We start from the raw sequence: 16493 nt of genomic DNA on the forward strand, positions 1-16493 counted from the left end.
TTTGTTTTCTGTTTCTCCTGATCCCACCTCCATCTGGTTTAAGGAAATGGGTGTAAAAATGGTGCAGAAGACAGGGCCCTTAATCCACTCCATTCCACTCTTTTCACAAATTATGTAATATAGATAGGTTTAATTTCAATGCAAGGAAGATACATTGCCGTACTTTAATTAGGTAATTTACTCACTTTGAGCTCAGACTTTATTCAACTTCTTCCCATCTACATCCAGCTATAGTACATGTTTTGCCCCGGGACCCGATCGTATGTGAATCCATCCATGTTGTGTCAGAAATGTAAGTAAATCCTTACCCTTTGCATGACATGTTTTTCTTGTTGTCTTTTTCCTCTCTCTATTTTCACAGGAAGTGAGCTTGAAATGTCAATCTCATTAACATCAAGCCTTTTGTCTTTTGCAAAATAACAACGGGGTTACTATGCAAAGAAAACCCTCAGGTTTGCTTTCCTTTTGGTTGAACATTCAACAATATTCTTTTTTAATCGGCTATATTTCTGACACAACTCATAACTTTTCTTGTTAACTCAAACAAAAAAAGATTGCAAAACAGACTTCAAATAGTTTGGATATGTATACAAAGATGCAAAAAATACTTTGTAAATTAAATCTAAATAATATGGTCCTATGCCAGTAATGCAATTAATTTTTGTGAATGGTATAATAGCGCAAGAGGGGCCTAATGTAACATTTACAGCGCAGTACGCTACCAGTCATACCTTTGGAGGCATTGGTATAAGTGCCTTTTATAATTGGTCGGTATGTTTTTATTCTTATTTGTGTGTGTGTTGTCTATTTCTTGTATTGTATGTTTTTTAAATGGACCTTGAGTCTAATAATAAAATAAAGATGATGAGATGATGATTGAATAATATCATTGAAACACTGATAAACAAAATATTTAACTGTTTTGGTGATGTGTTGAACATGTTTGAAGTTCTTGTTTTCTCTAAATCCACAGACTTTGCCAGCGGTATGTTTATCTGCAGGTAACAAATATATATTCATATATATTCCTTGTCTAAATTGTTTAAAGGACTCTAAAAAGAATAGAAAAATAAGCTTCAGTGCGTCGGAAATTGCAACCCATTTCAAGGAATGACTGTAAACCAATTACTTTGGAAAGCCGACTAAGCTGGCTGCATCTGTTTGCTTCCGCCTCTCCAGGAGAAAAAAAAACAGATGATGCAGTGGCGTTTGAAGTGAAACAAAAGACAACATACTGCAGGAGAGAGACGACTGAAAACAAACACTGGTTAGGAGATTTGTTCGCTCTCAAGACGGAGAGATGGGGAGAGAGGACCATATTTTCTTCTCATCCTGACTTGAGTCTGGTGGCAAGGAGAAACATGAAAGACAACAAAGTGGAACCAGCCAATTACGGCGACTATTTGTCACACCCGATTGTTTTTTTTTCTCACTTTTTACATATTTTTTCCTAAATTTCGCAGTCAGCAATCCCAACAAGAAATAACAACCTGAGAATTTGAGAAAAAAAATGCTTTGAGGACTATAGTGTAGAGCCCCTCGCTCGCCCACTCCTCATCTCTCTTAATCTCATCGTGTCTTCCTCTCTTCCCCTTTGCACGTCTCTCCAAATCCTCCCCTCAGCCTTTCCCCTTTTATATATAGGCCTATATGGGTTTCCCGGCTTCCCGCAATGTTCTTTTTTGATTTTATTTTTTCTAGTTTTCTATAATCTCGTTGAAAGTGTCAATGTTGGACATCACGCTGTGTCACCGGCTGACATCTGACACAGGCCAGGCAGCCTAGTCAATAAAGCCCCTCTAATTGAGTGCCACTGGCTGCTGTTTATTGACAAAATAAGACCTGGGAATTAGGTGTGTCTCCGTCGGGGTCTGCCGTTCTACCTGCCCGCCTGTCGACAGCTGTCCACTCCTCATCCATCAACCGCTCAGCTTGGCTCTGCTGTCTGCGTCAAAGGAGTGTACCTCACTTGAAAGACAACAACTTTATACCTTCCCCTCAAGTGTCCAGGTGAGAAGTGGAGAGAGAGAGAGAGTATGAGAGAGAGAGAGAGTATGAGAGAGAGAGAGTATGAGAGAGAGAGTATGAGAGAGAGAAATTGAATTTGAAAAAGTAGACAGACCGTAAATATGGAAATGAGAGTTTAGCTTATTTTATGGTCTGTGTGTGTGTGTGTGTGTGTGTGTGTGTGTGTGTGTGTGTGTGTGTGTGTGTGTGTGTGTGTGTGTGTGTGTGTGTGTTTAGCGTCTCCATCTGTATCTCTCTCTAATGCCCATCCCATGGCACCAGCACAGAAGCCTTCTCACAGTAAAGTACATCGTTGGTAATTAATTAGTGTTTATGCTTTTGAACACTATCTCTGTCGCCTGGCAAAGAAGCAAAGATAAGATTCCCGTGGCTTAAGCGCTCCATACCTGTTTAATTAAGGGCCAAGCAGAGCCTCTGGCTTATAGATACAAAACAAAAGTCTGTTATCTGCTATTGAATTGCTCAACGCGAACATTCTTATTAGCCTTTTTCTTCCTGAATTAACTTCACTTTATATGATAATGGAATGGTGGATGACCGTAGCCGCTCGTGCTATCGGGTGATCTGAGTAAACATACAGTAAATCTCAGAATAAGTGCGGCATCCATCTTTGTAATGACAGAACACTGTCGCCTCCGAACATGGTGTCTCAAGCTGTGCTCCCCCAGGCTTCTTCCTCCAGTCACTAATGGCTGGGCATTAAACAGTTAATGTCAAAAATACAGTTGACGCAACTCGGTTTTAGACACCCAAACGCACATACGTAACGATAGAACGCCTGTTTGGTTGACCTTTTGTCGTTGCACGCAATGGGAAAAAATTACAATTTTTAGGCTTGCACGATGGAACAGGATATATTTTACTCAAGTTACATTAAATACATTGTTGGTATTGTAAAATAGGTAGTGGATATTTTGGTTGCCCTGCTTCTCCAGGCAAATCTCCATGACCTGGAGGGAGCGATCAGTATGCGATGGTAGGGGGTGGCTAGTGGACTGTAGACACCACACCAGAAGGCCGCATTGGCTGACAGTGATGTACGAGCCATCCAGCCTTCTGATAATTTGTCACTCACGGGCTGAGAGAGGTCCATTAATCAAAAAACAAGTGAGGCGGGCGGCGCCTCATTTTCCAATACGAACCTCCTTTCTCCCTTTACGCCTTCGATCTTTAGTTCCTATGGCTTAAAGGTGCATTATGTAACTTTAGGGTGTGTCAGAGAAGTGAACATTTTATGAGGTATATTCTCATAACTGAATAAACATTCTTTACTTGCAGGAAAATTAGATCCCTGGAACACAGTTGGAAGTTAGGAAGCTACCTTCAAAGGGACTGTTTCACTGTTGTTGTTTTCAGCAGCAGGGCCCACATTTTTTGTAAACAATCACATTCTAGTCTGACGTTTGGTTCCAGGTGCCTCAGAATTATTTAGTTTTTACTAAAATGATTCAAAACTAAAAGTTACTTGTAGAGAAAAATATGTTCTGTAAACTAACTGCAGGATCTGCAAATGTCGACAAATTCCTTTGAAACGGCTTAGTGCACCTTTTAAACTGACTTGACATAGCGGTACGCCAGAGAGCAGCAATCTGTTGCACGATTTGGAATTAGACCCTGAGCATATATATGCATGCACAGAATTGAAAAGTAGACAGGTGTGCCCCTATTCACCCATTGATTTCTCTAACTGGTGGTTGAGGTCTAGAAGCACGCACTGGCATCGCTAGCTCAACGCGGCCCCCAGGCTAAGTCCACCGAGGAATCAGTGTGCCGGCATTGAAGCCAGGTGGAGAGAGATGGCAGAGCCGGCAGAGTGGGTAGATTGATTGATCCGTCGCAGCTGTAATGCATCAGGAGTTTCCCGGTGGGGGGAGAGAGAGACAGAGTGCAGTGTGCAGAATGTAAGGCGTTTTTCTGCTCAAATCTGGATCGGGAAGGGGGCACAAATCAGCACACACCACAATCTCCAGAGACGTTCCCATTACCGCTGCTATATATAACAGTAATCTTGTTAAGCTTCCATTCGGTCTGGGTCCTGTCAGGGGGGTTTGATTCAGTCAATAAGTGACCCGGTGGACTGTAAATGAGATTCAGCCTATTCTTTCAGGCAGGCAGGCTCACACACACACACACACACACACACACTCAAGCGTATAAACACCAGAAAACACACATCCATGCATACGTAAATGCCTACAAATACGCTTACTGGCACATATTTATTAGCCTCCGTTTTGCTTGGTTTAGATTTTTTGTGTGTGTTTGCGACCCACAGACCCCGTTAAAAGTTGCAGTGTGTAATAATGTGTATTCAGGAATCATCTTTTGATGAAAGCTCTGGATAGCAATGCTCTGTGTCTACCCCTCCTGTTCCGAGAATGTACAGAGGCTATGGTGGCCTTCACGGACGAGAAGCTAGCTACCAAAGATGGCATCACCATTTCCTTCAAGTGTTTCCACAATATCAAGTGATGAGGTGAAGATGTACTTAGTTATTTTTTCTATTATTCTGCATTTCCGGCAGGCACCCGCTTTATATTGATGTCCCCATGTTTTATTTTGATTTACATATGCTCTAGGAATTAATAAATTATGTGTATAAACCAATATTCCCTTCACGGACTTACATACACACTCATACACTTACACACGCACATTTTCTGCTTTTATTTTGATGTTATTATTATGTTGTTATTATATATAATTTGTTATTATTAGTTGTTTATCACTTTATGTAGTCATATGATTTTTTGTACGTTTATTTTGTGTTTCCTTATAACTTTGTGTGAAATTTTAACATTATTTAGGTGGAGGCTTCAAATAAGCCCATCGGGTTTTCTGCCTCTCCCTGCACTGTATGTTATTTGTATTCTTTGCCATTCTTTGTGTATGTTTCTTTTTTTAATTGTGCAAATAAATAAATAAAACTATATAAAAATGCATATGGCTGTTCTGTGCAAAATGGCAGTGCGCCAGGAGTATATTATATTCCATTCTAGCAAGTCTGTTCTGAAAAATGCCAATTCCCTTTACACAGTTCACCTTTAATGAGAGTGGTAGAGCCTAACGTGTGAGCTCTAACCATTTCCAGCCTTGTCTTTTTAGCCCTTAATTTCGAACACCTTGCTTCATTACAAATGACTGTTTCAAGCGGAACAACTCGTGCTGTCTTCCTTAAAGGCCCGTCAAGAACTTCAAATATATAGATGGGGAACATCTGCTCCTGCGAAATAGGATGGAATCAAATTAAAGAATTGATATGAGTTGTTGAGGGAGTTGGGGCAAACATTGGCGCAGATGTGGCTCTGTTTTGCCTTCTGTTAAGCAGTAATAGCTGCAAATGCATCTTATCTTTGAATCCAACAGAATGACTAATGATGAGCATTAATGCAGTAGTTTTTTTTTTGTTGGTTTTCCGAGAAATTGAGAAACATTTACGTAAAAATGTACGTGCCAAAGAAAATCAATGCGCCTCAATATGCCCCAAAGTCAAGTGAGAAGTATAAAGTGCCGATAACAGACCACAAAAATGGCGTGCCAGCACCAACATCTTGACGTGTGTTAAAATCGTGCTCAGCAGAAATCCCAGGCTCAGATGGTTTGCCTTGTGCCTGAGCCCACAGTGCCTGCGGTGTGCTCTCGCCCCCTTTTACCATACAGCATGATTTACCCCCCAAGAAAAGCAATGAAAATGTCCCTCGGAAACCCCTCCGAGTGACTCCATCAGTCTGTGCCTGCCTATCTGCAAATGCCAGCTCATTTCTCAAGCTAAGACCCCCCCCCCCAGTTGGACTCCAAACACTGCTAACTGCTCATTCTTATGCATCCCTGCTGCCAAACAGCATATCAACCGGGATGAGGGAAGAGCTTAGAGTTTTTTTCCTGGACTGTATTTGCGGTGCTTGGAGATATAAGAGAGAGTTGGTTAAGGTACTGGGGGTTTTTTTTTGGGAGGAAGTTATTGGATTGGTTAAGGGGGCTCTGAAAACCTAAATGAAATGGGTAGAAAGGTTGAAAGAGTGATTTAACGTTGGCACCGTGTCGGTATATGGGATGAGACTGAGGGCAAGTTTTGCTTCACATCGGGGATGTAAAGCAGCCTTTAGCCCGCTGGTGTGTATGATAAAGGTGGGTGCTACTAGGCTTTTTGTATTGTTTTTCCATCTTACTCTGTTCTCAACAAAACCCATCTTAAGGTTATGTCATTGGCACAGCAGTACCGTGGCTGTGTGACTATCTCTCTGGCCCTTCTGTATATCCCTCAGTCACAGCTGCCTTCCTCCCGCCATCTGTCCAAGTGATGCTAGTGGAGTCCCAAAGAGCGGCGCCCTGCCAAGCTCCACACATCCCCAGCACATCAGCCATACAATTTAGACATTAATGAGAGGAGGGGAACTCCAAAAGTAGCTGTCCAACTCCTTTGTGTGTTCGATTCTTCGCCTCGCAATCTCGCATGGATGAGTCGAGCATCTTGCAAACCATTAGGTGTGTTTTAGAGTGTGTGTGTGTGTTTCCTCAAAAACTGGGGCTAACATTGTTTATTTGCATCTATTGATCCTCGCTGTAAAGGGTTTTAGAGGCCAAGTTAATGTTTGACTGCTTTCAAATGATTTTCAGATATTTTTTTCTCCCAGTCTGGATAATGTGTTGGACAAACACGTTAAAACACACAGAGACAGCTGCAATTACCGTAAATCCAAATGGTCTATACCTGAAAACCAGTCTAAGACCTGATACCTTGCATTCACAACAACTGCCATTATTCAATTTTTTAGGTCCGTTTGCGCATGTTTAAGCCTAAATCTGCCATGAGTGGCCAACACAGTAGATAATTACAATGCTATGTTATCTCAGATTGGTATTGTCACCGCCACAGATCAGATTTCACAGTGAATTACATGGATTAGGCCTGTCCTCATTCAACGGAGAACTAGGTTTTGAGTTTCGCCCTGTCTCAAATGCTATCTGCATTTTGAATTCTTTTGGGATGCCGAATTTTTTAAATTTCAGTTAGGAGATATAGCTCCACACACAAAACGTCTAGGAAAGAGTAAACATGGGCTCATATCAGCAGAATAATTATAGACTGCTGGCCACCCACTCATTGCAATAACTTTCAATTCTATAAGCAAGAAAAAAGTATTTTCTTTAAGACTTTGAGAAAACACTCTAATTGTTGTTGACATATGTGCTGGGAAAATAGTTGCAGTGTGTGATATTAAGGAGGACAGAATGTGCTACACACACACACACACACACACACACACACACACACACACACACACACACACACACACACACACACACACACACACAGGAAAGTAAATCAGCCGCTCTCTGCTAATCAAGTACTCCACTCCTCTGCATGTGTTAATAAAGAAGCTGTCATCCTTTTAATTAGTGTTCTCATTTATAAATAGCTGTTAAATAAACTCATATACAAATGCAACTCTTTCACATCAGTTCATTGAGCAACAAATCCGCGTGGCGTCCTGTCTTGACTTAACTTAAAAGGCTACCGCACATTTGTACAGGTTACAACTTTTCACAAAGCGTTTGTCCTTATCGGGGCAAACAGGCAGCAAGCTGTTCCAAAAAGCTGTCCTCCTATCCAGTATTGTATGCTAAATAAGCTAGGCCGACCGAGATGTTGCATATTCATGACAGCTTTATAGTCGCCATTGAGGTTTTTTCACAACAAGTCACAACAAGGGACTTTTCATTAACAGCACTTTTCCCCCATTGTGCTTTTCTGGAACTCCTTTGGCCTTTTTTCGTCTGTCATCTCGACCTAATTTGTTCTGTCGGCGAAGAGCAGCACTTATAACATGGCCAGGCGCCATCTACAAGGGCGGTAGGGTACTTCAAAACAAAAAGGGAAACAAAGGAGAAGGGAAAAAAAGGACTCTCAACAAGCCCGGATGTCTGCCTCAGTTGTGTGTCTCTGAGTTGGCGGTGCTTTAAATAGGTAATCAGACCATGTGCTGCCCCTATTCACTTGGTGATAGGAAGTGATGTAGTGTCCCGTCCACGCCAAGCCTCCACTACTGTGTCAGTGTGTCAGTTAATAATGTAGGACGCCAGCCAATGCTCTACCTAGTGAGCCTGGCTGGTAGACTAATGATGTGGCACAGGCCTAAACACACTTTTCCTGCTTGTACCCCATCCACCTTGGCCATCCATACACACACACCGACACACACACACCCACACACACACACACACACACACACACACACACACACACACACACACACACACACACACACACACACACACACACACACTTCTACACACCCTTACATACAGCAATTATAGTTCTAATGAAACCGGATGAAGAAACGGCAAGAGCGAACGGCCGATCAGGTCCTCACTACAGACAGACTAGATAGAACCTGTAGGCTACAGGGGGCTGGTTCATGTTCCTATCATCGTTAGGCAAACCATTTAATTAAAATGATGCGCCTGTGTATGTTTCTCCGCGAGGACCTAATTTGTTTTTATGCTCAGAAGCTTGTGCAGAATTATTAATTCATGCCCACTTAACAGCGGATAAGCTGGCCGTGGCTCTCTCTCTCTCTCTCGGCTCCTAACACAAATTTTCCAGCAGCGCTCACATTTTTTTTTCTGATAGACCGCAGTAGGCAGCAGCATAGCACATTTGTACTCGTGCAGGGAGAACTGTTCCTGTTTCTAATATGCTTAGTACTACTGCTTGGTTGTCACCCGAAAGACAGAGTTTGTCATCATGTTGGAGCTTGTAGAGACAGTATATGCTCTCGCGTTTGGGGCAATGCCTTACCTTTTCTCTGGAATTGTTCCAACACGTTGTCAAACAAGGGCATTTTCTCCTGTCATTCCCCATTTGGAAAGAACTGTCGTAATTGCACAAATCAAAACTTTCGCTGTGTTTTGGCAGGCGAACGCTGAAACACTTGGCTTATGTATAATATATAATTCTGTCAGTCTTCATCGGCTTGTCCCCTTTACACTTGTGCACATACCTCTCCTATACCCTGTGCCTGTATCGTGAGCGCTGGCTCTCGCAGTGACACCACCGGGCCTATGACATTTTTTAATATCCAAGTGGAGTTTTGTGGGGGATGGCTGGGTGTGTGGGTGGGGGCAAAGCAGACAGGTCGGGCAGTGAGAATTCATTATTCAGGCCCTTCTACGTGCTCCAACTATGCCGGCGTGCACATTCCATCTCTCAGCGGGTGAAATAGAGCCCCTGCCTGTCCTGCACATCCACTGTGACCCCATTACACCGCCACATATACAACTCTCTGATGAGAGCTGCTAGCTGCAACGGCTGTGCCATTCGAAAAGAGAAAAAAAAATGCTACAATTTACCAGCTTATATATAAATATATTTATATATATATACACACACACACACACACACACACACACACACACATAAATACACATCTACACGCCACCTGAACAGCCTTGTTGGTCCACCCACACAAACACACCGATTCCCATACAAAGCACAAAACAGAACTGCTTACCTTTCTATACTTTGTCCCAAGCCTCATTGTTCATGCCAGATTAGATTCCATACAGGAGCAGGCAATACGTAACGCACCATTCTCCACAGTCCACACACAGTCAAAGAGATACAGAATAAAGAAACACGGTAAAGTAAATGTGGTTCAGTTGCATTAAAATCTGAATAAAGTTCATTGCCAGGTATGTTAGCACGTACCATAGATTTATGCTAATGGAAACATTTCCAGCAACAGATACATGTGCTATTATTCATTCTATAAAAAAGAAGATGCATGTGGAGGCATCTGCAATACAGACACGTTGTCCCACTTTCGCACTCGCTATGTGTGGAAAAACATAACCATATACTACAGGATGTTGGAGTCCATCTTCTCCCACAGTCAAAACATCCAACCCACTATGACAGCAAGCCAGTCCATAGGTACTGAGTTAAATGAATTGTGCAGTTTGGACTCCACCTGTAGCCACTAACTTGCTAATACATATTTAAGGTCTGATGGTTGTGTCTCAGGCCAAGTCCTGGGCTGATGGCTCCTCTAACCTCACCTTCATACTGACTGTGGTTGAAAAATAAAAAATATGGAGCAGAGGGATACCTTAGATAACTTATTTAACAACCACGCCCTGTGTAGACACCAAATTCCTAAGGTTTCCGGTTGCATACTATTTTGTATTGAGATTATCTTTATGACACTATACTTGTTAGATCTGACAATAAATGACCACAAATACTAGATTATATATTATCAATATCTAATTCATGGTCATAATATAATTATTAGAAGCTTTTCATATAAGCAGTTCAGAAAGTGAGGAGGTAGAATGATCATTGCCCCATCTTTACACAGTATATGGCACTTGTATATAAAACACGTTGATAGACAGACAGTCGTATTTTACTAATATGATGCATAAAATACCAATAAGATGTCAAAATACAGTCAAGAGTCTTGCAATCTTTGCATAAGAAACTTTGGATTCAATGTCTGTAATACCAACAGTGAGCAAATGAATTACTGTGGCCAAACCAGCTCACCAACGTTAGTTACCATGTTTATCAAGCTCAGCCTCAATTGAATACGTTATTTATAAATCCAGCTGCCAGTTCATTAAAGTATAATTGCCAGCATTATACATTTAATTTTTTAGGAGGAACTGAAAAGATGGAAGACAGCACGCATCACAGTTTTTCATGTTTGTATCAGAAGTCCTACAGATTAAAAATGTATCATCATTTTATTCATCAACAAAAGTTGTTGATGAACTCTGTTTTGGCCTTCCCTTGGCTGCTATTTATCTTTTATCGCGAGGAGAGCAAAGGGAGAGGAGAGGAGATAAGTGTTTTTGAAGGGTGAGTACGTAAGGTCAAGGAGCATGTCTCTGGTAAAATCAAGAGGGAAAAAAAGAAGTAGCTCTTGACAGATTTCACTTTTTGAGTACTGAGGCTCTCATAGTTAAATGATTGCAGAACCTTGGTTCAACACACTGTTAATATTTAAAGAAAAAAATGGAGTTTATTTTAAGAAAAACAGATCCCACTGCTTGTTTGTTAATGAGGGGGATATACATACTTACGCATTTATTGTCTGATACGAACATGAATTTTTTGTTTGTATGGATGAACAAATAATAATAAGCATAGAAAAATAAATAATACATGTACACCGTATGTACCTTGTCTTAGCCCTGAAAAGACAGCTTGCTATTAGTTAATCTGGGGGTCAAAGTTACCAATGTTACCATATTTTTGTCTAAATTACTGTTGTAACTGGGCGTCTAAAACACATTATCCGGTCGCGCGTGGTGAAGTGGCTAGAGAATCCCCCTAGAGGCTCAGTCCTCATCATCTAATAAAGCTAAAAAAAGAAATAAAATAAAAATCTTTAAGAAAATATGAAAAATTAAAATATTATTCAAGAGACATATGGCATGGTAATACTACATGTCCTAGTTAAATTAAATTTTTTCGCAATTCTGAGAACTAATGAGAATGATCAATTGTATGTGAAGATGCAAGATACACTTCTTTTTTTTTACTTTAATTGCCCACTGAAGTTACAGACTGGACCCAATTTTCTCGATTAATTTGGGTAGCAACACCTGAGCATCTGTCTCCATTTTGCTGTGGGCCGGGCAGCGTACTTTAGATGGGTCATGTGGAATACTAAACAGGAATGTGTGCCTCTCGAGGTTTAATCTATAGAGCTGTCAGGACGGGGAAAGGTAGCGGCAACTGGTCCGAAGAGAGAACAAAATGTATGGTGACACACACAGACTCACACACACTCTGCATCTGTCTGTTACAGCATCGTCAGGAACACACCACTTTGCCACCTGCATGCTGGCAGGATACACAGGTGGTAGTGATGTAGGGGGGAGACGCTAATCACTCTTCCTACACTCCCCTGGCCACAGTTTAAGATAAAACTGCAGCCATATTGAGATGGATGTTGGCCAGGTATCTGAGCGTTAAAAGCACGAAAGGCAACTACAAACAACTAAAACGATAAGATAGAATTAGGAAAACTGTGTGTGTGTGTGTGTGTGTGTGTGTGTGTGTGTGTGTGTGTGTGTGTGTGTGCGCATGTGTGTGTAAGCCTGTCATTGTTGTTGTTTTTCTCTAAGTTGCGGTCTAAATGTATCTTCCGAGTCTGAATGTGACTCCAAATCCGAACATGCTTTTTGTTCTCCCCCACTGTCAGCTGCTGTTCCCTAAGGGATTTGTTTGTCTGCTCACCGCTAAAAAAGTGGGTCTTGGTACACCTACATTTGAAATGCATATTTATGCAAAAGGTAAAAGCAGCTGTGAATAAAAAGGCAAACTTCAGCCTCATTTGAAGTTCAGAATGCACACTTCCATACTCTGGTCTATATGTGTTCAGAATACTTCCTGTGTCTCTACCTAGGGAAATGGATGGCCAGCACAGCGGACAATTTTTTTGTTTACCAAGACGGTATCTTAAAATAACACTCCTGCATGTTTAGCTCTGGGCACGGGAGATCCACTTCGCATTCCTGTTGAGGAATAATCTGACAAAAAAATATGCAGTCTATATTCAAATTTCGTAATCAACCTGCCTTCCTTTAATCAACTAGTTTACTATACAGATCTGATGAGATAGTGTTCCGGGGGCCATTTTGTGATGGGATTTTTTTTATAGTTGTGGTTGGAGGTAGAGAAAGAGCAATGTTGGGTTACTAGGCAATTTTATATGTCAGTAATTGAAACCGGCATATTAGCAGTGGGTAATAATCCTAAACCGAGTAAGGCTCAGAGGGCACATTGTGTTTTATGAGACTTGTATGTTAATCAGTATGGGGGGTGGGGGGGGGGGGGGGGGCACTAGCCTGGTGCTACCAGACCATCGTACTTCATTTCATTTGTACAGAAGGTCTGGAACTGCTGTAATTGGCAAACGTTTACTCACTTGGAGGCGGGTGTCTGTTGAAGTTTAAAACTATTGGATCTGCTCAGTGCCACTCTGGATCAGCCAACCAATCGCATAACGTTTGGTCGTGCCGTACGTCATGAGCTGGCTTTTGACGGTGCGTTCCAGTTGTACTGGAAACTCGGACATTTCCGACTTCACTACATATTGTAGTCAATGGATCTACCGGTACCTGGCAACGGTAACTTGCTAGAGCCTAACGTTTAGTTATTTGGATGAGAAAGGTTGTAGGCGTCCATACTTTCCCGAGCAGATGCACTGGAACACAGACAGGTCGGAACCAAGCCCCAACCTCAGCGATTTTTACCGGCATCCAATAAGGAAGTGACCTACAACTGTAGTAACCAGAATGTGCCACTGGGGGTGGCGCCAAGACGAGCAGTTTGTTTTTGACTCACTTGTTAGATAGGCCGTTTTCAAAGTCTTATTAAACCTATTTACAGCCTGGGCCACAAAACCATTTTAGTCTGTATGTTTAGGTCATATCTCCATGACAACACTGAGGGGGGTGAATTTTTTGGGCCCACGCTAGTTTTTATTCTTTTGGAGGTTAAAATGTATTGGCGCGATCTCTTGAGTGACAGCTCTCCGCCCATTGTCCCTCACTTTGCCTCGGAGGTATACGTCAGCTATCTCCCTCTCCCCGACGTGACGTCGATTCCCCTTTTCGGCAAAAGGAGTGAGGTGGAGTAAAAATCTCACAAGATGGCGACGCGCACAAACCAGGATTATTGGATGCCGTGTGAATAACTGAGGTCAGCCCGGATGCTACATCCATATTATTTACTATCTATGGTCGGAACTCGGAACTACCAAGTCGGAAATGTTCGAATTCCGAGTATAAAGGAACGCAGCATTCAACTGAAACTGGAGCGCGACTTCGACGTCATCGTTCTCAGCCACTCGCTCTGTTCGCTGATTGGACAACCACAACTCTGGACGAGCAGAATCCCACTAATACGCCCCATCCCCAGACTGACTACTGAAGGGAAAATTAAATTTGGGCGGAAGTAGGTGGGCGGGCGGAGCCAGGCTAGGGGGGCACTTCTTTAATTGTGAAACCCCAACTCATCAATTCAAGCTTGCTGTAAAATGCAGTTCAAAATGTAACTGTGCTAATGTTATGCCTGTAAGCTTTCTTTAAAATACTAGTGATAAGAATAGAAATCCGGACTCATTCAGGTATTTCTTTCTGCCACATGACCCTATTAGGTGACGGGGAGCAAAAGCTGTCCCTGCTGTAAAAAGCTTTTCTATATTTACTATATAAATCTCACTTTTCACACGGTTTTACCATGGACACATCAGTAGGCTGCATCTAAGCCTTTGTAAGTATCACTTTATTAAGGTGGAAGAAATTAAAAACAAGAATCTTATTCAAACGGATGCCACATGGTAATCAAAATGGTCACAGCTGAAATAACCATGTAGCCGCTGCTACTGCAAAACATTCATGTATTCAGCATTAGTTTGCCCTTTTGAATGTGAAAATAATATGTTGCGTCCATGGGGTCCTTAACCGGGAGGAATGTGCTAAAGCGGCAGAGAATAATAATTGGTGTATGTAATGTATGGTACCGTTTATAGCGTCAGAGTGGAGAATCAAATGGGGGTCCGCAACCTGCAAGTGGAGGGAGGCGGGGAGGGCAAGCATTTCTTGTCTGTCAAACCCCTCTGCTGTTTGATATGAGCATGGCATACACGACTATTGGTTCTGAGTTGAGTGACAGCATACGACGATCTCATGTTTGCAAACCATTTCTCACCTCCTATGAGACTCCACTGTGTAAGCTGCAGTGCTTCTGTTTCAGCCGGTCGAAGAGAGAGAGAGAGAGAGAGAGAGAGAGAGAGAGAGAGAGAGAGAGAGAGAGAGAGAGATAGAGAGAGAGAGAGAGAGAGAGAGAGAGAGAGAGAGAAGAGAGAAGTTCAGTCAATCAAATCCAAACTGTCTGTGCGCTCCCCCCAGAGTTTGTCTGATGGATTTGTGCTTCGTTGATTGGATCAATTAAGCAAACATACAGTATGTTCTCATCTCACATTGAAAAGCAATGCAAGAAACCCCACATTACCATCTTATGGGACAGGAATATATGCCGACACATCAATGGCCCCCCTCAATTATACCTTATAGGCATGGATAAAAGTCCTCGTAAAATCAAGTGACTGTTTAATGAGAGTTGTACAGCAAGCTGGCTGCTGTAAAAACCAGGGATTTTACAAGATTTGTTTTGCATTCATACCACCAAAGGGATACATCTTTGTTTCTTTTGGTCTTTAACAGGACTCATAGCTCAAAAATCTTTTCATTTGCACGATAGTAAAGTCTGCCAGCCCAGCATGAGGTATTTACCTATACACTGTTAGTCGAGACAGTTCTTAAAGAGCTACATCTTTAATACCAATCATTCGTGTTTGTTCGTTTGTCTCCCGGTCCCCAAGTTTCAGTGCAACTTAATTGACAGCCTGGCTAAAAAAAAAAAAAAGACTGACTCATCATACCATAATGCGTTTGTAGTATGTCTGCTATATACAACCAGAAAGTCTCTCACATTTGCTAACCTTATGACATCACACCTTGTTACACAGGGCTGACTATCACCTCATCCATCTCATTCCCACCTCCAAAGTGTTGGTCCCACAGGCCCCTGCCCACATCCTATACGGAAAGTACAGAAAAAGACTATAGGCTGCGTTGAGACCGTCCAAAGTGTTAATTAAAAGAATCTCATGTGTGTCAGTGAGTTGGCAGACTCTCATGGTGCAAGAAAAGGATGGGAGGGGAGGGTATGGCAAAGGGAATAGAAGGAATGGACTAGAATGCCTTTATTGTCATTGTATCATTAAAAGTGTACAACGAAATTCAGAGTGCTACTTCTGTAAGGTGCCACACACATTCTTTCACACATTCCATTAGATAATTAAATAAATAAATATAAACATAAATAGATATATACAAAATGTAGTGGTAGTTAAAAACTGCATTGGGAAATTGCTCATTAAAAGTATTGCACATTGGTGTTATCCCCATAAAGGTAAAAACATTCAACGTTTATGTTTTTGTCCGTTTAGAGATCTTAAGGTAGCTGAGACCTATCTCCTCATCGCTCTTTCTTCACAATTCCTTGTCATTTGACTGCACACATAAAAACAAACAGTCGCAGTTGATGTCCCACATAGCCCTTATGCTACCCAACCCCCCCTCCTCTTCACCATTATACCTGATGTGTCGCCGTGACAGCGCTGCGGCAGCTAGCGCGGTGATAAATGCGGGGCCATGCTTTGAATATCATCTATAAAGCATGCTAACTGTAGACATCAGTCTTCTTGTTTGCCCATTCTTTCACTCATGAGCAGCCTCTCTCTTTATCTCCTCTCCTCCGCCTATCCCAGCACTCACTCCCTCTGTCATCGCAATAGAGGCCGCTCTCTCTCTCTCTCTCTCTCTCTCTCTCTCTCTCTCTCTCTCTCTCTCTCTCTCACTTTGCTGTCGCCAGCCAATTC

This window comes from Ammodytes marinus (assembly GCF_949987685.1).
Source record: "Ammodytes marinus genome assembly, chromosome: 20".
Classification (NCBI taxonomy): Eukaryota; Metazoa; Chordata; class Actinopteri; order Uranoscopiformes; family Ammodytidae; genus Ammodytes; species Ammodytes marinus.